This window comes from Rhagoletis zephyria, unplaced genomic scaffold (assembly GCF_001687245.7).
Source record: "Rhagoletis zephyria isolate East Lansing unplaced genomic scaffold, Rhagoletis_zephyria_1.1 Rzeph_scaffold_04540, whole genome shotgun sequence".
NCBI lineage: Eukaryota > Metazoa > Arthropoda > Insecta > Diptera > Tephritidae > Rhagoletis > Rhagoletis zephyria.
This window is the reverse complement of record NW_016161623.1, coordinates 14,703-38,467: the sequence shown is the minus strand read 5'-3', so window position 1 is coordinate 38,467 and position 23,765 is coordinate 14,703. Positions and strand designations below refer to the sequence as shown.

The 23,765-nt window shown below is 38.7% G+C and overlaps 1 long non-coding RNA gene across 1 annotated transcript; it reads right to left on the bottom strand.

Moving 5' to 3' along the window:
• Nucleotides 1–1,659: 1,659 nt before the first annotated feature.
• LOC108370881 (uncharacterized) lies at nucleotides 1,660–22,169 on the bottom strand. The gene is made up of 3 exons (XR_001848686.1): nucleotides 22,091–22,169; nucleotides 4,213–4,217; nucleotides 1,660–1,672 (listed from the first exon to the last, which is right to left on the bottom strand). It is a non-coding gene; the product is annotated as an uncharacterized LOC108370881 (long non-coding RNA).
• Nucleotides 22,170–23,765: the final 1,596 nt, after the last annotated feature.

Sequence of the window (23,765 nt, the reverse complement as noted above, 5' to 3'; positions counted from 1 at the left end):
ATGCATTGTAGAATATAAATATGGGTACCAAAAAAAAGGGGGAAGAAAGAAGGAAGGAAATTTCTTTAGAATTTAATAAAATTAAAATGTTTTTGATTCACAAGGATGAATAGCTAAGTTTTTAAGCTGATAAAGTTAGAATTACGAAATTCGAGGATGTTATCGTGTTTATATAAGTCCTTAACATATACTTTTTTCAAAAACAAATATTGCTATATTTCAAGGAAAAGATTGTAAAAGGGCATTTTCAATACCTACCAGTCCATATGCACAAAAAATTTTATCTGATTGATACCCATACTTCTTCTTTAAGCACATTTCACTGAATTTTTTAAATCATTTTAGAATTACTTACATCAGGGTGAAAAACTAAAGCGCAATTTTACAATATTTGGCCCATGGTTTCACGAATATATTGATTTTTGTGTATGAAATTTACTATCGCACGGTGTTATGTATGTATGTATATGTATAATGTGCTAGACATTTATGAAAAAATACTCATTATTAAAAAACAATAATAAATATAGCTAATACTGGTCAAGAAAAGGAGTTTCTATTATTGCCATCAGTGCAAATTACAAATCCCGGGATTATTTGCCAAGAATCCCGGCATTTTCGGGACCTAAAAAAGGCCGTGATCCCGGGATTAACATACCTAATACATATGTATGTAGCTTGTGAAAATTCTGCCCGCCACGCTTATGGTATTAGCATTTGCGGGAGGGAGCGTTGCGCATTGAAAAAATTCAGTTGCCGCTGCTACTCCCTTATATCCGCTGCTTGCATATATTCTTATGCCTCTTGGATTTATGCTAAAACTAAAGAAAAATTATAATAGGACACGTGGGCAACAATTTGCTGCGGGATGTGTGACTTACATGTGTATGTGTGTGTATGTATTTATTAGTTATAGTCCCTTGATTTTAGTTGTCATAAAACGGAACTGCACAAAAATATGCAAACCAGTCCGAGTACTTGCATAAATACGTACCCATATACATATGTACATACATATGTATGTATGCGTATTTGTACACGCGGATTTTCCTAATTCCATAAAGCTAGTAACCAAGTTATATAACTTCTCCTCTTTTCGTAAATGTTCTCTCTGTGGGAAATGCTTTGAGGGGATGTGGGCAAAAAAGTTTTTATTTAATACTCAGCAGTTACAAAGTTTTTAAGTAACGAAGTAGCAAACAACAAATAATATAATTTTTTTTTTAGTTAATGTGCATCATATTTTTTGCTTCCTCTTCTATGTGCTGAGATAAGCGCTTTTCATATAAACCGTTTTTGTTGTCCCTCGGTTCGAGTTCTACTAAGATCTTGAAATGAACTGTTTAAGATTAAGAATAAAAAATAAAAAAGGGCTGAATATTTTAAAAACTTAGGGAAAACGACTTCTAGAAACTTCTATATGTGTATATATAGATATATATTTTGTTGCATCCGATTGATCCTGTTCTCAAACATTCGGCAGTCTCCTGTATGGCCGCAAGTTCGGCTTGGAAAAACTCTTGCTCTTAAGAAAATTAATGCACGGAAGAAACTTTCGATATACTTACACTCACATGCTCTTGAATAGGGACAATGCTTTTTCGGTTTTTTTCTTGGTTATTTTTCTTTTAGTTTTCTTTAATTTCTTCCAATTTTTTTCGATTAAAGTACACTTCATTGATTTCATTTGATTTTAATTCAAAAGAAAAAAAGGTAAAAATTCAACAAAATTTCAACAAAATTTCAAATTTCTCTAACAAACTATTTAAAAAAGCAAGTTACAAGCTTTGTAGTAAATTTAACAAAAACGCATAAAATTTTCAACAAAATTTTAAACTTGTATTGCAGATTTGAAGTATGTAGCTGTAAATTACCTTTGATTTTTGAAATCTTATTACTGAGGCTTCACCCCAACTTTTTCGATATAAAAAATCCACAGCATGCTTGGAAAAAATTGCGGAAGATCGTTTGTAAAAAATTTTTCAAAAATCAACAGAAATTTGTAGCTACTTCAAACCTGCACCTTATTGTACTAAAGTTAAAAGGGCTAAAAAAATGCATATTCCGATAATTCTAGAAACTCTGAGAATGAAGATTGAAATGTTTATGAAAACTGTATTTGAATTGAAAAATAATGAAAATTAACTAAAAGAAAAATAACCCAGAAAAAAGCGAAAAAGCCAAAAATCAAAAAAGCATTGTCCCTATTTAGGTGCATGCGAGTGTATGTAAAATATGCTCGGAATGCACAAGTACCTACAAAAAATGTCTACTAGTATTTTAGGAAGTACTCGTGAATGTAGAAAAGGGTGCGCGCGCGCAATTAACAAAATTTGATTTCAATGCAATATTTGCATGCTGATGATGGAGGCGTTGAACGAAAATTCTGTAGCAAAATGTAATTTTTGCATGACGAACGAATTAAGGCAGAACGAGAAAGGAGCCATAAGAATTAGATACATAAATGAAATTGAAAACAAAGCTACGAGCAAGAATATGATAATTGTAGAGCAAGGTGTGGCGCCTCGCTGCGAAAATTCCTGCCGTATTTTAGCAGGCACTTAGAATATTTGCAAGCTATTTGCATACATGAGCATGCGCACTTGCATTAGTCCATTTGTTGTTGTGCATATGTATGGTTTGTATGTATGTTTATGTTGATGTTGGTATGCATGCAGTACCTCAACATTAATTGAATTTAATTACAGAAATGCTAGACGATTACAAGAAACATGATCATTAGTCATTAGCGCGAGAGACCTTGTGGCAAATAACTATGTACATACATAACTGCACGCATACTTACATACATTTGTGAGAACGCGACCTTTAGGAAAAATTTTGAACTGGTGAGCCTATAACTCCAATAAGCGCTAATTAATAATACCCGTGCTATGCAGTAAGTTCCCAACTATTTTTCGCCGCCATAATCCAGTGCATGGATACATATCTAGATGTTGAAAAAATCCAGTGGCAGAATAACCTTTTAAACTTANTGATGGAGGCGTTGAACGAAAATTCTGTAGCAAAATGTAATTTTTGCATGACGAACGAATTAAGGCAGAACGAGAAAGGAGCCATAAGAATTAGATACATAAATGAAATTGAAAACAAAGCTACGAGCAAGAATATGATAATTGTAGAGCAAGGTGTGGCGCCTCGCTGCGAAAATTCCTGCCGTATTTTAGCAGGCACTTAGAATATTTGCAAGCTATTTGCATACATGAGCATGCGCACTTGCATTAGTCCATTTGTTGTTGTGCATATGTATGGTTTGTATGTATGTTTATGTTGATGTTGGTATGCATGCAGTACCTCAACATTAATTGAATTTAATTACAGAAATGCTAGACGATTACAAGAAACATGATCATTAGTCATTAGCGCGAGAGACCTTGTGGCAAATAACTATGTACATACATAACTGCACGCATACTTACATACATTTGTGAGAACGCGACCTTTAGGAAAAATTTTGAACTGGTGAGCCTATAACTCCAATAAGCGCTAATTAATAATACCCGTGCTATGCAGTAAGTTCCCAACTATTTTTCGCCGCCATAATCCAGTGCATGGATACATATCTAGATGTTGAAAAAATCCAGTGGCAGAATAACCTTTTAAACTTATGTATATAGCATATCTGGGGATCTCTGAAGTCAACTAATTTGCCATTTCATTGCCAAGAATGATGCTATACCCTAGCACTCAGATCAGGCCAACTTTGTACTGATGAGCACCACAGATTATGTACCCTCGTCCCTCCTTTATAAGACTCCATGCACTTAACTTTAGACGGTGATACAAACTTTCATATGGATCGCTGGTTTAACGGACAGCTTTAAGCTAAATTCATGGGGCAGTTGTATTTGCCGCAACAGGTGCCATGCAATTTTGATCTTTCTATCGAAAATTCAGCTATATGGTGATTCAAGGGTGATGCAGATCTTTCAGACAATTGGCGCAAACTTAATCATGGAGCGATACTCAGTTGAACAACGCGTAAAAGTGATCAAAACGTTGTATCAAAATGTTACTTCTGCAAAAAATGCATTGCATGCAATGCGTAATTTTTTCGGTCAACAAAACCGGTCATCTGCGTCAACAATCAGCCGTTTTGTGCAGAAATTCGAGAGAGTGGGTCCGTGCAAAACGTTAGAGCACCGTGAGTTACTGTTTGGTGTGGATTTGGGGCTAGCGACATGATCGGACCGTACCTCTTCGAAAATTATGCCGGTAACAAGGTTACGTTAGATGACATGGCCTTGGACAATATATGGTTTCAACAGGATAGTTCTACTTGCCACACAACGCATGAAACAATGGACGCATTAACCCCCGACAAAATGCCGAGCCTTTACGATTTGACGCCATTGGACTTTCTTTCTCTACGGCTGCGTGGAAAATATGGTCTATGCCAATAAGCTCAAGACAATCACAGAGCTGAAGAACGAAATCATACGCGCAATAAATTATATACGGCTCGAACTTTTCCAAAAAGTCATGGAAATCGAGGAATCGGGTTGGGCCGTGTGCTGTCAAGTAGTGGAAGTTCATGTCAGATATTATGCCAATTCCTGCAAATCCAGGAGTCGATGGAGGACTTCATGAAATACCCATATATGAACTTGCTTTCCGAAGAGCAAATTGCCATTTTCCTTAACCTTAGGGCCTTTTTGGCTCTTGCCTGACCACATTCAGTCTCACAGCTGGCCATGAACTGATTGTTCCTGATCGCAACGATCGAACTGTATCGCTTCCATATGGATAGATTTCTCTTGAGGTAATCTAGTTTGCATATCAGTACCCCTAGTGACAAGAACATTTGTAAAACCAAAAGGTAAGCCGACTAAGTGTTTATGTAATTGTAGCAACAATCTCTGGTAGTTTGCTTAGTGATTGTGTGTTAGGTCCACTACAGCGACCAACGACAACAACCACATACAGCCATTAAATAGCAACAACCGGACGACAGTCGTCAGCTGCCAAACGTGTGTCGCACAAATTGAAATTGACTTTAAGGTGTCACATGGCGCCAAATAATTACGGCCACGATACACAGATTGCCACTGCGATACCCAAATGCAATGAGATTTGCAACTATAAATAATCGACTCGAAAAGTATGCACGTTTGAGTGCATATATTTGTATGAACAAATGAGTATAAAGATTTAAGCGACTTAATGACGATTTCTACAATTCTGCTCCGCTCCGAAGACTTGTTGGTCCGCTGACATTTGTGTACAGTAGCGCTTTAAATTGATGCAGCAGTTGCGCACACAGAGTTGACAAAATGACAAACTGATAAAAAGTAGTAGCAAATGCAACATCAACAACTATCGTACATACAGATACATACATACATACGAAGATATAGTCGCGCGCTGCAAAAGTTTATCCAAAGTAATTTAATTAAAACTGCCTGCCGTCAGTTGGAATTGGATTCGTCGATCAATTGCAGCGCCGCCGTAATGCAAACACAAACATACTTACATACATACATACAAAGAACCACTAAGTATTCGAATATTTCCACGCATTTGTGCAACAGCGCCCGTGGCATTTGCTATGCAACTGCAATCGCAACAGAAGATTGACAAAAGTGAGCGTTGGAAGCCGTAATATGGCCGCCGATAAATCAACATCAAATTGTTGCAAATCTCTGACGAATTTCGTGTGAGCGTGCGCGCGTCCGTGTCGGTTGACTGCCTGCCGGCTTGCCGCCTATCAACAGCCGACTGTCGCTGTTCGAGTTCATGTATTTACAATTTGATTTATTTTGCAAATTATGCGAGGATATATTAATTTTGCAGATCAATATACCGTGCATGACGTGCATGCAATATATGCTGCTGAAAGCAAAAATTTTGCTGCCTTTTTTACTGGACAATCAATTGGACGACAATCGTCGGCGCGATAACAGAAAATTATTTGCAAAATTTTTCAGTTCAATTTTCATGTGACTACATTCGGAATAGTTCAGGGCTATTCCCGGATTATTCCATTGATTCGAAATGATCCCGAAATGATGCCGAACTAGTCCCAAAATTGTCCTGAAGTAGCTTTGAAAAGCTGTGAACTTGTCTCGAAAGGTCATGGAATAAGTCGTCTCTTGATCTTGGAATAGTCTGTTTTTAGGCCGAAAATGATTCCAGCCAAGTTCTGAAATGTTTTTGAACTAATCCCGAAATGGTCCTAAACTAACCTCGAAATGAACCAGAAACTTTCTCAAATGGTCCATAGCTAGTCCTGAAAGAGTTCCAAAAAAATTTTTGAAATAATCCTGAACAGGTCCCGAAATAGCCCTGAAATAGTTCTGAGCAGGTCCCGAAACGGTTGAAAAAGTCGCAAACTTGTCCCGAAGTGGCATCGAGCAAGGTTTGAAACGGTGCTGAACAGGACCAAAAATGATCGTAAACTAGTCTCGAAATGATCCAGTACTAGACCCGATATACCTGGCCCAAAAATTCGTTACCTTATTCTAACGAAAGTCAGTCAAAAATGGAGCATGTGCGTTGTGTGTTCATCCTTCTCCAGGCAGGAGGCACATAATGATACAGCCCGGCTGTTATTCCGTACTCTAATCGGTTATCCGCGCAACGTCCTCTTTGCGGATTGCACTGCCTTGAATCCATACATTTTACGAATAAATTGAAGTAAATTATTGAGTATTAATGAGCTCAGGTATTCGTATCCCAAACACATCGGTTCCAAAAGCCTTATACCTAACCTTTGCAGTGACGGAACAGCAGCACAAAAAGTTGTCCACCGTCTTCAAGGTAGCAAGGATAATGGAGGTGCCAAAACGACGGTACAGTTAGTTAATTGCACTACAGGAAGTGGTCAGTCAGAAGTCCCGCAAGTTGTCAGCGCAATGAAAGCAGAACTGCTTAGCTAGGCCTTCCAATATTCAAGGCAACATGAGTTTTGTCCACCTACAGTCCCTAAAAGCTTCCCAGCTGTTGCTGACCGAGATATTGATCTAAATAATAGTGGACCAAGGAATACATAATCTGTGCTCTCTCTATCCATATGGGTAAACGTCCCTTTACCAAATTCTCCCCGGTGTCCTAGCACCCAGACAAGCTCATCAAGTCAGGTAATGAATATCGCTACTGATACGTAACCACTACCTCTCCAGCTATTTTCCGCTACGTACTTAGGTGACGGCCCTAAGAATTGCTAATACATCGGCTAGAAATGTGGAGAGATACTCCTAAAGAGAAAATTGTACACTGTCCGCGTTACCATCGATATAGCCTCCAGATCTTGACCCCGGGACAGTTTTGAAGGTATCAGCAAATCTTTTATATTATGTAAGCCCGGACTCAGTTCACAACATTTTATTATCTCTTCGTCAAAGGCAATGGCAAAATGTTGCAGGGAAAGCACCCCCACAGTACACTACAATCCTTCTTTGAAGTTTGGTAAGCAGATTTTCCACGCTATTTATGTAAGATTCAGCTTCACCATACCACGCCCTAAGTCGGTACCTATTTACAAGTAAATATGTAGTAAGATTGAGACCTCTTGATCTTGATTTTCCTCTCAATTTATTTATAACCAAGGATCCATGCAACGCATATTTTGCCTTGCGGAGCCTGCTTGTGAGAGGACCTGCAGAAGATCAGCCGTATACTTACCATATAGCTCGTTGCTTGTTCACTTATATCTACGAGTTTCGTATAAAACAAGTTATCAGAAAAGATAAGAGGAGTGATATAGTCTACTAGCTGCAGATTTCTTTGGAATGAAGGTCGGATTCCTTGCCTCACACAGTTTGCGGCCTCTCCAAGGCAAAATTTCATTTAGTCTGTTTGCATTACACCTATCTTAGAGTTTGAAAGCTTGGATTCAACATCGCGTGCAACCAGAGGAAATATACATAATTTTGCTTAAACAAAAATAAAGTCTTTCAATCATTACAAATCAATCGTCTCGTTCCATTGCTTACAATTGCTTTGTCAAAGTTCTTGTAAGTCGTCAAACTTCTTTATTGCCTTGCACTTAGCCAACGTCTTAAAGCGCCTTAACGAACACATGTATATTTGAATACATGTACACATATCTGTGTAAATATCACATTACAAAGCCTTTCTCCTGCCACTGCACTCACTGCCAGATGCAACACAAACCACCTTGTCCGCCTGCAGCTCCTTTTGCGCGGCTTCAGCATTTTCAACTGCAGCTCTATAGCACTTGTAGTAGCACCAATGTCTCAATAGGTGGTCGGTCACGGCCCTAAGACATGTCTTAGCGCTGTCAACTTAACTGTCAACTCCTTCTGCACTTGAAAGCGCGACTACTTGCTCAATGCAACACATGCACTTCTATTAGATCGACTCCAGCGGTCGCCCCACCTTCCACTCGCCGCCCCACATCGAAGCTAGTGGCGCACTTGCTAGCTTTTGAGCACTTGGAAAGTTCCAAAAAGGCAGTGGTGGACGACGCTTCGTTCACAGCTGTGGGTGACAGCACTCTGCTCCGTGGCACACAATGCCTTTCAAGTTTGTGGAGCTCTTAACTCTATGGCAGTTCGGCAACATTTGCAACAACGACAAGAAAGCCTCTTTTCTCTTTGTGTGTATGTGTGTCTGTGTGTGTGACTTTGCTTCACCTCGGTCTTCACGTGCCCTTTTCCATATTTGCGCATAAGCCGAGTTAAGACTACTTTATTGGCAAAAAGTAGTTTTCTGACTTCAATTACTTGCAAAGTGAAGTAGAAGTGGGTACTGTGTATTGTTCCTTGATGGAGGATACATGTGAGTTTGCTAGTTGTTTCCGCTATTGTTTAACATTTTGTGATAAAGCGCCTTTTGTAAAGGCTCTACTTTTGTCGCATATCTTTGGCTTTCGGGTTATTTATTCTATTAATTCTATTACTTCGAAAACTTGAACGCAATTTCTCGCTTTAATTACTTTTCTGTTTGTATTATTTTACACTTATTTGTATTTTATATAGCCGTCTATTTTCTGTTTTGTTTATATTGCTCATGCGTTATGTTGATAGGGTTCGACTTTTTGCGTCGTTGGCGTGTTTCACTCAAGCTATTTTTTTGTATTATTCATTGCAGTAACTCGACTTTGCCTTTAGCTGTTATCTGCACATAAGCTTTTGACACAATTCGATAAACTATTTATATATTTGATAATTATTATAGCGCTTGTTGTTATTGTTGTTTGGTTTTACAGTTTGAAGAGCCAAGTCAGTCGACGATTGACTAGTATTTTATGCGTCAAAAGTGGCACTGAATCCAACTTTTTTCGGTCGCGTTGGAACATTACCTCGACTCAGACTTGTATGGGTTTAAAGACGTAGTGATATCGCAGGAAATTGCGTGGCTGTTGAACTGGCCGGTAGTGGTACCCTCGAGTCAGTATCAGCAGAAAAAGAAAGGGTGGGAGTTCCCTTGGCTATTTATGGACTTTTCATGGACAGATGCGCCTTGTTTCAACTCAACGAACGCTGGGGGAAAACTAGAGCATGTGCCACTGCAAGTTCGTTCTGGCCAAGGACAGGCCGGGGGCAGTCGAGGCATCTACTTAGGCTCGCGAAGCCAAATATTTTAATACTGGTGGATGTACCTACAGCTCAGTGCCCGATTGAGAAATTTGGCTAGCAATTTCTTCATAAAGTTTCTTAATCCTTTCTGATCTTAAAACTTTCTGATCCAATTCCGGGTGGGGTTTTCCCTCTTTTTGGAAAAGTTCATTAAAAAATCAGGATCAGAGATCATTTTCCTGCTTTTCTTTTGCATCCAATATTGCTCCAAAGATCACCTCTCATCTGAGGCAGTCCGTTCGCGACTGGGCTTTCAGCCTGACCATTCCTGAATGGTGCGAGAAAGAGGATTCTCATTAGATGGATTTTGTTAGATATAAAACAAGTAAAAAAAGTCTAAATTCGGGCGAAGCCGAACATTAAATACCCGGCGCAAGTATTAAGTAGTTATAGTTTTTTTTTTTTACCTCTCCGAAAACTACCGCTACAGGGTAAGAAGGGGTGGTTTTACACCTATTTCAAACATCTTCGATAGAACGTTGAGTTAGACATAATGAGATATACTTATATAGCTATATATGTGAGCGGTATCACGCCCATTTTCCGAAATTCCATAATAAGGTTGCTTCTTTTCAAGGGATTGCGTAAACGCCTCGTAACCGCGTATACCTCGTAAATAAAACGATTTTCCATACAAAAATAAGTAACTTTACGAGGTTTACATGATTACGAGGTATTTGCGCGTTTCCCTTTTTTCCTATTACTTTACATATGTATGTATGTATGTACACATAAGTAATACATTTTATAACTTTTTATGACTTTTCCACGAGCACTAATGTATTTCAAATACATACAAACATTTAATCGCAGCAGGTTCTATGCTCATAAAGAGTCCCGCTGTGTTGGCAGTGCTGCGTAATGCAGTAGTCGGATGTTGTACATATATCAGGTTTTACGATATGTTCTATTAGAATGTGTTATTTTATTTAGTTAATTGATAACATTTTCATTGCTCTTTTTATGTACCTATGCATATATGTATGTATTGATTTATGTATATGTATTAAGCTTTAACTTTATACTTTTTATAAATAACATACAATTTATATTTATTTTTATTCTCTTTTCGGGTAAGCGCATTTAAAATATTTATCTTATCGGAATAGACGTACATTTTAATTTTTCCAATGAATACTGGTAACTAACATACGCTTCTTTGAAGGATAACTACCTGATCATGAGCGGCAGTAAATGAGCGGCATATCTTACCGCTTCCTGAGCAAGTACCATTTTTATTACTTTCACAGAGAGACAGCCATTGATCAACCCCCATAGAGACGGTAGCGCAGTTTTGTGCGCTGCTGCATGCACAAGAGATGGGGTAATTCATGATTACGATTGGCCACAGTGTCTACCCACCATTTTCTTATTAAACAAAAATATTATTATTTTTATACATGCAAGCAAAGAGGGAAGACTCTCATTGATACGGTGTTCACATGAATCGATTTTACAGGCAACTTTTAGTTGAAAGCAAAAATCGCCTGGTGTGAACGGCCTTTTAACTAATCGCTTCCAATGAAGTTGGGGTGCATCGAACTTTTGATTCAACTAATCGCCTCTAAAATTGTCTGGAAAATCGCCTCATGTGAACACCATATGAGTTATTCAGTATGTAACTATCGGGATATTAGGGATTCGTTCGATTTAGGCGACATTCACATATACAACCATTCGTGCTCTTTAAAAAAAAATTCAGCTCGAGAAAGAGGAACGCCCATCAGCTTTTGAGTTAATAAGAACTTTCCCACCAACAATTAAAATTGAAACAAATGAATTAACTTAAATAGTATACCAAAATGAATGAGTGTTAAGACGTTTTAGCAACGAAAATAATACAACAAAAATAGAAGGAAAATAATAAGTTTTTCAAATTACGCATATGCGAATTTAATTAAAGACGTCATGTGCCTCAACAACAAACATAAATATGTATGTTTATACATACTTCTGCTATATATACATTAGGGTTTGCCTTGTATTAATTTACTTTACCTCAAAACTTAGTAAGATTTGAATAACTTTCCACTTTCTAAGGTTTATCTTCTGTGGTTACTCCGAATTATAATCATTCATCCGACTTTTCTTTTAGGTTGTATTGATACACCCTGTGTTACTTCTGAAGAGGATTCAACTTGATTTCGAGATGCCAGTAAAAATTACTTTTTGTGGGCTTGGGGAAACAAGTAAGCAGGAAACCGGTCTCCCAAAGGAAAAAGATTTCCAAAGCTATCATACAAAAACATTCCGGATCACTAAATGGTTTGGAAGTTAGAAAAATAATTGCTCTAATTTTGTAGTTGTTGTTGTTGGTGAAACAGTTCGTTACCCCTAAACCGGGTAGAAGACTCCGCGGTTCTATCTGGTAACGTAGAAGCGACCATCTGCACTTCGATTTGCTTTGTTAACTTATGAATAATTTTGGGGTCAATTTATCTTCTAATTTTATTTATTCTTAAAAACAACAACGTTGGCCGCTTTTTCAATATTTTTCCTCACAAATGATCGGAGCTCATCACCGGCAAGAACATTTGAGAGATAGTAGAGCCGTGAAATTAATTCGATTTTCATAGTATAAATTGTTTTTAGGTAGATTGTTTACTGCTGGGAGAAAGGGAGGTAGGCATACTAGACCGGGTCGATCTCCGGCATTTCGGTTAACATTTTTTCATATTTTCAAGCTGGCAGATCTTTCGTTACTGGATTTCGAACTCGATGGAGACACAAAGATAAGGTTTTTACGTGGCAAGTGCCAAGCCAAGAATCCATCACTGGGAGTCACAAAATGTGAACCAAAAAACAAAAATGTCCGTCAACAACCGATCCACCCTAACATAAATGAATACACATACGTTCCCACATTCCCACATTTTGGCAGCACCGACACAACACTGTCATTCAAATCAAATTGCAGCCGATTCAAGTTGAAGTGAGCAGCTCAGGAAAGTGCCAACTTTGCCACGCCTCACACAGTCCGCTGTCACCGCGCCTACAACGCTGCTAAAATCGTCGAAAGCCAAAAACACTTTACAATAAACTGAAATAAATGGTTGAGCATTCAGAAAGAAGTTTTTGCGATGTAAATCATCGCTGGCTGGTAGGTAGGCTTCCTTGGCTGCTTGTTGAAGTTCTGAGGATAGCTGTTTGGCATGTGACGCCTCGCCGTGAAAGCATATAAAACGAAAAAAGTTTTTCATAGAAACAGAGAAGGCGGGCGGCAGGCAAGAAACTGCCAGCACTCAAATAAATTAAATGGAAGCAGGTTGGGCTCATCGTGGACGAGAAGACGAATAAGACGCTTTTATTTCATTTAAATTAAAAATGTGCGGCGAAGAATGAAGTAAATTTGTGAGATTAAAAAGGCGTAAATACGTGAATTTGCAAAGCAGTGCAAAAAAAAACAAAGTGTTTTCAATGCGTTGAACAACGAGTGTTGATGATGCGCTGCTTGGCGCTCGCTGGCTTCTTGCCACATGACACATGGCACATTTTAGTAAATGTTGTAATTATGCGTTGCAGCTGCTCTTGAGTTTGAGTGTGTGTTTGTGCGCGCATCATTTGGCAACTAGAGCATGGAGAGCAAACAGTTGAATGAATTGATGGATAAATAGATTTTTAATATATTTCAATAGATAATATTTAAAGGTAATGAATTAGAGCGCGTGAAGGGCATTAAAATGGCGGTGTATCATGGAATTACTAACCAAACAAATGGGTCAGAGTTGAGAAAAATGAGGAAAGTTTAAATCATAACTTGCTTTTTATTCACTTGACAGAGTTTGCACTGAGATGATCGCTTTTGCCTGCCGAGGGGAAGAGGTTTTAGAAAAAAAATGTTAGCACGCACTCTGCTACCGTAACCACCATATTTCTCCAAAATTTTTATCCTCTGGGCTAGTTCTGCTGAACCTGATCAAATTAGTTTCAGAGAGTAACCGTAGCACTTTTTTGACTACGGTGAACGACTTTTGGTGAGATATTCTTACTATCAGGCTGCTCCTGTTTGGTAGTAGAGCAGCTATGAACAAGTTTTGCATCGTAGGCCGTTTATTTCTCAAAGACAGCTACATATGCTCAACAGTAGTATATTGAAGGGTAGTCACTACGCCGCTAATTGGCTCTGGCACTATGGGAGAAGGCAATCGGAAAGTAGCCTGTCAAAATGATAGCCACAATTTGGAGCTGCAACTCATCCTCATCTCTTGCTAATCTCGTCTCGACAGCAGTATAACAACAGCTGTGTTTTCACTTTTTCAATCGTCTAAAATGAAGTTCAAATACTTGACTCTATCGGAACGCTCTCGCACTATTGAACAGGAGAAGCTCCGCTTTATCACTTACTTACAGGCCACTCGTGTCCTTGCTCAGTACTCCAAAGTACTCAGTATGCACTCAGAAGAACTCAAAAGTACTCAGAACTTAAAATAAGTCGAAAGTAGCCAGTACTCAAATTACTTTTACCAATCGTCGCTCCGATACATTTACTCAGGATCGATTCAAGGTACTCAGTACTAATTATCGAATAGACACTTTAAAGTACAGAGTTCTATTTACATTTCTGCTATTCAGAAATGATTGTACCCAATTTCAAGTTTTGAAAAGTCATACTTCTACCCAATACAGTTCGATCCTCAAAAGTACTCGATACTTTCCAACACTAATGTTTATATTTAAAGACTCTCCAAAATAATTAGGAAAAATATTTAGATTTACGTGAGCTACATCGCTTTGAAAATATGTACCTTCAAAAATCGAGTATAAAATTACAAAAAATCAACTCAGATGATAGAAATTTTTCATCGGAATCTATGTAATAGCATATTTGGAGGTACATATTTTCAAATCGCTCCAGCCCACGTAAGTCTTAATTTTTTTCCGAAATATTTTGAAGGAACTCTTAAAATAAAATACATTTTATAATTCCGTTAGAAACTCCCAACTTTTTTTGGTGTGGCACCCTAACATACATGCGTTGGTTTCTAATGACCGGAGCGTAGAGATCTTGAGTTATAGAACTTAAAAGTTTACGGCTCAACGAGTCAACACCGGCTTCGACACCAGCACAAACCAACCTATGTCATTCTGAAGACTTGTATTTTAGTAATCCCATATGGCTTCCAACTAGCGAAGGCTGGGATGCTGGTCTAATGTCGGGGACGGGGGAGTTGACATGTATCTATGCCTATTTTTGATATTGAGAAAACAACTTGTCCAATACTTGTCCAATACCGCTTTTAAAATTAAACTTAAATGGCCTTCTTATGAAAAACGGGAATATCCTTGCTCTCTTTCTTTCACACACTTTTCATGCCGTAAAATAAAGTTAAACTATTCCCAAATGTTTCGTAAATCCCTTCCCTTCGCATAACCACGACTTCTTTTGTAAGAAACCCCAAACGTTTTTCACTTATAAAACTCCTCCTCCAAATTCGACATTTTTATTTGTTACATTTGTAACAAAGTATCTTCAATTAATTAGCGAAATCTTGCGTCTCCATCTTCGTTCAGTTGCTTAATGCTATGCATTACTAAAATACATTACTGTTCAATATGCCATTATCGCAGGTCAGTAATAAACATCAGTTTTCGCAACGCAGCTGCGCCAACAACCACTACATTCAATTGAGTTCTGTGTCCAATGCAATCCACTTTAAAGCATCTGCCCAACGCTATTGCTCCTTGATTTTGCTGTTATTAGTCCAAAAAGCACCAGTTGCTACGAATTTTATCAGCTTTTTCGCAGAATAAGAGAATCCAATTTCATGACTTCTTAAAATTTTTATGTTACAACCATTCAACTCGCTTCCATTTTGCTTCGCTATGTCCATTGCTTTCTTTAATGCTTTCGGAGCGCCATTCGACAATTTTTCGCCAAGAATTTAGTAGATACTTGAAAAACTTTTTGCTTTGTTTATTTTATTACGTTGATAAGCTTTTCCGCTGCCACCAAGCTATGTCTTTCTTCTTCACCCTTTTTCTTTTTCTCTCTCCTCGATTCCACCGCCAAATTATTCTTACGAGTTATATATATCTATGTATGTATGTATTTTGCTCCCATTTGTTTCATGCTTGTTACTCCAATTTTTATTGCTTTTCCGCCATTTTCCTCTTGACGCTGATTTCTGTGGCTCGACATGAAAGTGCACTTAAAGGCCAGTGAAAAAACGTCAAACGGACTTCCCAAAGGTGGCATAAGACCCTCCGTCCATTCGTCCGTCTGTCAGTCAGCCTGTCGGTCGTTGAATTGTGTGCTGAGAGTTTTTATTTCTGCATTCATTGTTGGCGATGACTTTACAATCTTGTATCCATTCTTGTCTGCTTTAAGTGTTGTTGTTACACTCATAAACATACATATGTACGAGTACTGTGTACACTAGGGTGGTCCTTAAATGTAGGCAGCAAATTTTTAGATCACATTTCCTAAGCCTCAACTTCTTCGTCGATGCTACTATAGTCGAAGATATCACATAGAAATTTTGGCCCCGATTGGAGTCTGTTGAGACGTGTTGCACAGGGATCAACGTTCTAATTACCCTATGAAGACGTCTTAACCGACTCCAATCGGGACGAAAATTTATATGTGATCGATATAGTATCGATTTTGGTATTGAATAAAAAAAAAAATTAAAATAAAAATTTTTTTTTTTTGAGTCTCCATAGAGGAATCTGAACTTTGCCCCCTATTCGACACGCCTTAACCATCTGCAATCGAGACCAAAACTTATATGTGACCGTGTTAAACCGAGGGAGTGGAGACTGAAAAAATCGTTCATTTAATGTAATTTTATTTTTTAAAGACCACCCTAATGTACACAGCCATATGTACGAATCCATTCCCAGCGCAATATTATGCAATGCTTGTTGATGTTGCTGTTGCAACATCGCACAAGGAATTACATAAAATAATAGTGCTGTCATACTTGTTGTTGTTTTTGTTGTAGCTTGTTAGCCACAAAATATGGGTCAATTGGTGGCACTTTTGGTTTTAACTTTTATTTATTTTAGAATGCAAATTACGAATAGGCCTCTGTGGTGCCCTGAATTCGAAATGAGTAGAATACTTTTAGAATTGTAAAGGCCACTTTACGTTTGCTGAGCTGTTTGTATGTACAAGAGCTCAGACATTGGACGGAAATTCGGTCAAATATCGGCTGATTTCGTTGTGGATAAAATATTTAGTTAATTAGCCACCCACCTTGCAAGCAATTGGAGGCAGAGAAGTGCAAAAAATGTGTGTTTCTTCAGCTGATTATAAGAAAAATACTTTCTTGGCAAAGGATATTAAAAGAAAAAAGACCATTATAATCAGGTTGGCCAATTAAATTTAATTTTTAAAGGGTCGAACTAATAAGTTAACGTCAAACTGCTGCCTGCATTTAAGTTTTTTTCTGGTTTAAGTTGGAAAGGCAAGGTTAAAGTGGCTGTGTTCATCCAGATCCCGCACTCGATGTCGAACTGGCTCCTAGAAATAGAAGTAATTATTTTTATTTATAAATCGTTATGGTTCGCCAGGCAGACCTTATATAGCTCTTTATAAAGATAACTTTGCCTGAATACCATCAATGCCGGATATCCCTTCCTCTCGGCTTCGACTGAACTCATTTGTTGGTAAACCCATTTTTTCCGCATGTATTCCGGTTATGCAGTGGTTAGCGATGAGCCCAACAATGATCTTTTGCTGCCCACACATCTTGGTTCTCTGCTCCATTTTCTGTTTACCAGTTCGACAAAGAAGGTTTTAAGCTATAGTTTCCAGGATCAAAGCCCGCTTCAAAAGAGGGCTTTGTGGCACAAAGGCACGTGTCAGTCCTGGCCGAATTGGCCTCTTCCTCACTAGTATTCCTCACTGATATTTCTCTGTTGAAATCGTTCAGAATACATATCGAGCCCTAACCGCCAAATAACGTAAGCGATATTTTTTCCAAAATTTTCTTTTTGATGCCGAACTGCATCTAGATGCTCTGCTTTGTAAGACGACTTTCCAACTGTAATGATGTACCCACACCTCACATAATTCTTATGGGAGCCAGCTATCCAAACGAATGTTCCACAGCTCTCTGCTGCTGTACGGGTGTGATGTATTGCGATCTTAGGGCCAAGAAGGATTCGAACGAACGGACGATAAGTCCAAGCCAGACAACGATTATCCACGAGGTCGGAGGGAGGTTAAACACTGTTGCCTTGCATCTACTGGGTCTTCTGCTGTGAGCTCTAGAACCTTCTTAAGTGCGGCAGCTAGAAACATCCTAGATTACTTAGACCCTCGCTTACTATAATTTCAAAAAGTGACTAACCTCTGCCGTTTGTGTTCGAGCTTTCTCAGATGTTGTGCCGCGCTTTCGCATTAGATTTTAAAAACGACGCCGATCCACCTGCGTTTGAGCTCAGCAACGTCAGACGTGATTCAATTTCTCTGGGGGCATGTAAGCCGAGAGTAAATCTTGTTTCTTGTCATTTTCCGCAATTTACAAGTACAAGAAATTTGCCGTCTTCTTACTGCCAATAAAAACTATAAGTGTTGTTGCTTCTGCTGCAAATAGTCGCCACTTCAGCACAACCAGGGGGGTTAAATGTCAATCGCTTTACACCTTGTAAGCGCCATGACAACTTTTAGCGATTTGCATGTCGTTGCCAACATTATTGCACTAGTCGTAGTCATTTTTTAGGCTCTGTCCGCTTGTTCGCGATGTTAAGCACATTGTTAAAAAGTCATTACCACTTTCCATACCGTTGAAGCGTATGCAGTATTTTGGCGCACACTGTTGTCTGTTATCTGCATGCATGCACCTCGTTAACACTGATTTGTTGCAAGTGCAACTTTTTGCCGCGTCGTTGGACACTCACTCACTGACTTATGTACATGCTTAGCGCCTTTTCAACGCGTTCTTCACTAACCTATGACAAATTGCAGTGGCTAGTAGCAAAATGACAACAATAAAAATAACATCCAGTTGTAAATATATTTTTTATTTTCTTTTCCACAAACAACTATGGTTCTGCAAAGCCGATTGATTTGCATTTAGCATAGCAAACTGCTGAAAAATCTACAAAACGGTGTTTGAACTCAAAGCACTTTGCCGCCATAATCGTAATGAGCCTCAAAGCACCGTTTTGGCACACGAGTTGTAAACAAAAAAATTGACTCCGCATACCGTTAGGGGTGTGCTTGGCTTTTAACACCTCGCCGAAAAGTATTCACCCAAAGGTGTTTGGCTTCTCCACTTATCGTTCGAGGGGCGGCAGGCAACGCACTGGCACGCCTATTTTGGCGTATAAACTGGCTGTTGTTAATTTCATGGCAAATTTTTTAAGCTTACGGTTATCGCTGAGTAGTTAATTGAAGTGTTAATTTAGCTGCACTGTAAATGTTATTGCAAAAAGAATGACGATTTTTATTCTTCCCGAATCAAATTTCACACTAACTTATCAAGTTATAACAATTTTTGACGGTGTCAATAAAAGATTTGGCTTGTAATACAAAATGGGAAAGTGGAACGGGGAAATGGTTAAGTTTATAATTTTCTTGTACTCGCTTTGAGTTTTCTTTTAAATGTGCAGGAAGTAATTAACCCTGTTGAATAATCAATCTGTGTAGCACCTTTTCGGCCTCTTCCAAAAGAATATTTTTTCTAGAAAACATCAACTAAATACTGTCTGGTTGCTTGAGACCTAAAACCGTTTCGGTAAATTGGAGAACATTGCGCACTCTTTTTGATGTAGCAGCTGCAGAAGTTAACCCCTAAAAATGTTGCGTCAGTTGCTGTCATCTTATTCGATCGACTTGACTAGGCGCTAATCTAAAGCCTCTTGTTTTCAGGGTCGTCGAGTTGAAGAAGTATACGAAGAGGGGATTGAAGTCGCCGGAGCCTTCGTCGCTTCTAAAGGGAGACGTTCGAATGAGCTGTTGAGCCAGTTTTATCAGCCTGACCTTAGTCGAGCTAGAATGCAACTTTTGTTTCATGGCAGCTCCCATATCCTGGATATCGATGGGTGGAATACGGCTATTTTTAATGGGGAATATAGAAAATAATATCAGGTCAAAGGCTTTAAAGCAAGCACCGCTGCATCGCTAACAGCATAAATATAGGGAATGGAGGTCCAGGGACACTTCTCTGTAATCTTGAGATTTCTAGTACTGAAGAAACTAGCATACTGTTTGGGAGGGATAGTGCATTAAAGTACTTTTTGGTTTAAAACTGGAATGATCGTACGTATTTATCCATATCTCCGGAATGACGAGGGTGGACGGACAGTGAAAGGTTCAGCTTCAGATACTTCCTCTGGGCTTAACGTCTTTGCACTTCTTTAGCGTTGCTGCAAATCTTGGCAAATGAAGGTGTTTGTCGCGAGGTAATCGATAAACCCTGACTGAGGACTATTTGGTTTGCTTTGAAGGATTTCACCGTGGCTCACGACTTGTCAGTAGTTGGCTGAAAATATTTTGGTTTTTCAGGGGCTCGCTCATTTTACTTCCAATAAGTATGTCCGCTTTTGTGACGTAACAGCGGAGGGAGAGCTTCCTTCTACGCGTATCCCGAGGCCTAATTTGACGAACACGTCCCTACGAGATTTTTCCGGACACCCAGGACAAATCTTGGGATTCTCCCAGCGGAAATGATCCTACAGATATGGCGCTTGGGCTTGCGATCATCACACGGAAGTGGTATATTTAGCAGTGGGTTTGGGGCTCGTGAATTCTGTCACTACAATTACAATGGTCGGTGTTTACCACTATTGGTCGGCGCTCTGATACGAGCGTGAGCAGACTTCGCCACTACTATGACTACTAATTTTGATGTCAGGTGAGCAATAAATAGTTGTGACGCGTGTCTCTAATGGTATCGTCGTCGTCGTCCACCGTGTAGGTCGTAGGAACATTAATTCGAAGTATACGCCACTGATCGACACCCACGTTACGAGTTCTAGAAATCTCCGATCGCTATCCGTCTATCCTCCTTGCATTGTTGGCGTCAATGAGTTCTTAGTTGTTTGGGGTTGCAGGCGAGGCATGAGGTGCCACTGCAGTCCAATGCTGTTGGGTGAGCTAAACTGCCTGAAGTTAGGGTGTAGTATCTGCCGTGCCTTTCGCCATTGAAATTCGAAGGTGGTTTAGGCTGCACATTTGGGAGGAGCGTGGAACCAACCTTATTGGGAATGGCCGTTCCCTACTGCCTCGAATTCAATTTACGCCTATTTATTCTCATTTCCTTTTTTAAATTTCGCTGCGCTCTCGTAGCACATTAAAACGCAATCAATTTATTATTATTTTTGCTGCCTTAAATTTGTTTGACTTCAGATTTCAACTCATCTCACTAGCAGCAATATTATCGTAATTTGTCAAGTAAATGTTTGTTGTTGCTGGCGTTGTTGGCATTGTTGTGACGTTGCAATTTGCATGCTAATTAAATTAATTAACGAAAAAAATTTTCGCCAACGAAGATAGATTGATGCTGCTGTATGCCTGGTTGCGCGCCTGTCTGTACCGCCTGCATGTCTGTCTCTCTGTCTGCTTGTCAGTCTGTCATGTCGCCTTTAATTGCGCAAATTTGAAAGCGAAGCAGAAGCAACTGCCGTCGACAGCTCAATTCGATTGATGGCAATGATGATGACGATAACGAGGCAGAAGCTGGCTGGCATCAACTTCGGAGGCAGCGAGATGTTGGAAGGAAAATTTTGAAGTTTTCTCTGAAAAAAGAAAAAAATTTGCGCTTATAAGTGCGAGTAGTATGTGTTTGCGATGGTATTTGCGCTCTGTGAAAATGCACGTCAAGTTTTGCAGCGCAATATTTTTTTTTTCGCTTTGACAATACTGCTGCCACACGTCAGTGGATAAACGTGCAACATTTGCCACCGTTCAGGAGTCGACTGCAAGTTCAAGAGTGTGCCACTGTCGCGCACCCACTGAGTGTCTAAAAACACTAACAACAGCAACAAATATAATATGTTGTCGACATAACTACCGAAAGTAACAGCGCGAAGGCAACACGGTGGCAGTTGTTGACTGTCGTTTGCTGCCACAAGTCACATGCCCGACCATATATTTTGCCACTTAAGTTTTTTTTTTTTTGTACGCAAAAAAATGCAGACAATCTAAAAGGCGTAACACCAAAAACGTAGAAGCAAAAAAGAAAATAAAATTCTTCAGTCTGCTGGCTAAGCCAAGCACCTAAGAACAGAAGATGATAAAACTTGCGGAAACTCAATTTTAGTCTAAAATAAGAAATAGACGCGTGCATTCTACGCTCGAAATGAAAAACTTGTTATCAAAGTTGTTGTCGACGTAGACAGTTGTGTAATAAAGTCTGGATTGCCACAAGTACCGCAGTGGCAATGGTGAAAGAAACACTCCATTGTCTGCAATATGAAGTGTGGCATACAATTTTAAACGAGCATATTGCGCTTAATGCATCTTTGTTGCGTTGCTGAGCATGCGAATAGAGCAATTGGGGCAAGTAAAGTTGAACTGGATCCTTGGTCGAAATTGTTCAGGTTATACCCACTGCTTCTCCGAAATAGATAAATACACTTCTAGTCATTTGCATAGCGTACCCTTTTGATCCTCACTATGTACAGTCTTCCTTTTGTTTGTTTAATTTTGATAATAATTTTTTAATGTAGCATATTCTACAACAAAAACGTGTAAATCCGATTTTTAAATTTTATACAAGTTAATAAAAAATTCCAAAGGTAAAAAGAAAACTAGAAGAAATAAAAAAAGCATTTAAATCTAAATGAAAACGAAAAAAAAAACAAAATTAAATCAGATAAAAAAAATAAAAATTACAAAAATTAAATAAAAATTTTTTTTTTTCAAACAAAATCTAAAAATAAAAAGAAAATTAAATTTAACAAATTTTAATTATAAAAAACATTAAATTTAAGAAAAAATATAACAATTTTCCTAAAAATTCAATGAAATTAAAAAAGTATATTTATTTTTAAAACAATAAGATCTAAAAATAGAAAGAAATTTTAACTTAAAGGGGAGAAAGTGCTATTGACATCTTTCTTCACCAGGAAGAAGAGAAGTTTGCCCTTGCAAACCTCTAGTGCTGAAATTTTATTTGAGAGCTTTCGCCCCATGTTGAATATGAGAGTTCCGAAGTTCGATGACCCCGATGGCTACTTTATCTCAACTACGAGTATCTTCCATATTATCTCAAGCACTGACAGACAAGCTATCCTAACTCAGACGTGCGTATTTATTTTCATCTTAGCTTCTGGTGTTGCTCTTAAACTGTGTCAACACGATTTCAACCGCAATTCCCCAATTTTAAAAATACTAAATCAAATCCTTTTAACAAAAATTTGTTTCGGATACTTCATGTTCGTTCTAAAATACTAGAAAAATCCTTTTGACTTGAGTACAAATGCGGTTCAACTTCTAATTTGATGTACCAGAAATGCATTTTTTAAATACGAGTATTAACAACTTATCAACTCACGCACTCCAATTTGTGGAGTATTCGTTGGCGCTTGGTATCACTGCCCGATCTTGCCACTTATGGGCAAGCAATGTGCACGCACAGCAACTACATATGTAGCAATCTGAGCAGCAAGAACAAAAGCTGTTGCGACAACTTTCGTATTCTTCCATTTATGACAATGCAGCCGATTCGTTATTCTTTCACTTTTTAACTTCTTATGCATGCGATGGACGTCATAAAGCGATCACTATCAGCTTCAATGCAGGAATTTGCTGCTGCCGCTATGCAACAATGACAGAATTAGGAACGTTTATATTGAAGTCGTAAGTTAGAGCGACAAACGCAACAATGGCACCGCAGCAAAGGAAAGGAGAAGTGGTGGTGGATGGGGGCGGGACGACTCAGTTAAAAAACTGTCGCACAAAAATCACGTTCGCCATTGATCGGCAAACTGCAACGCAAAGAAACGGAAAAAGTTGCTTAGGTCGGCTGGCTGTTGGTGGCTGTCATTATTGAAGTTGCAGCAAAAGTAGTTTGCTGCAGTTGTGCAACGCACTTTTCCCAAGAATCGCCTAACGAGGGTATTTTGCCGCTTGCTGGGTACTATTTCTGCGTAAGCATTAAAATGTATGAAGCTTTCGAGAAGTTGAATGTGAGTCTTGAAATAACAATGGTGGTAGCTATCACGTAACTGGTCTATATACAGTCAGTGTCAAATGTAAGTGTACACCTTGTTCTAATATAATATTCACAATTGTTTTCATGAACATTT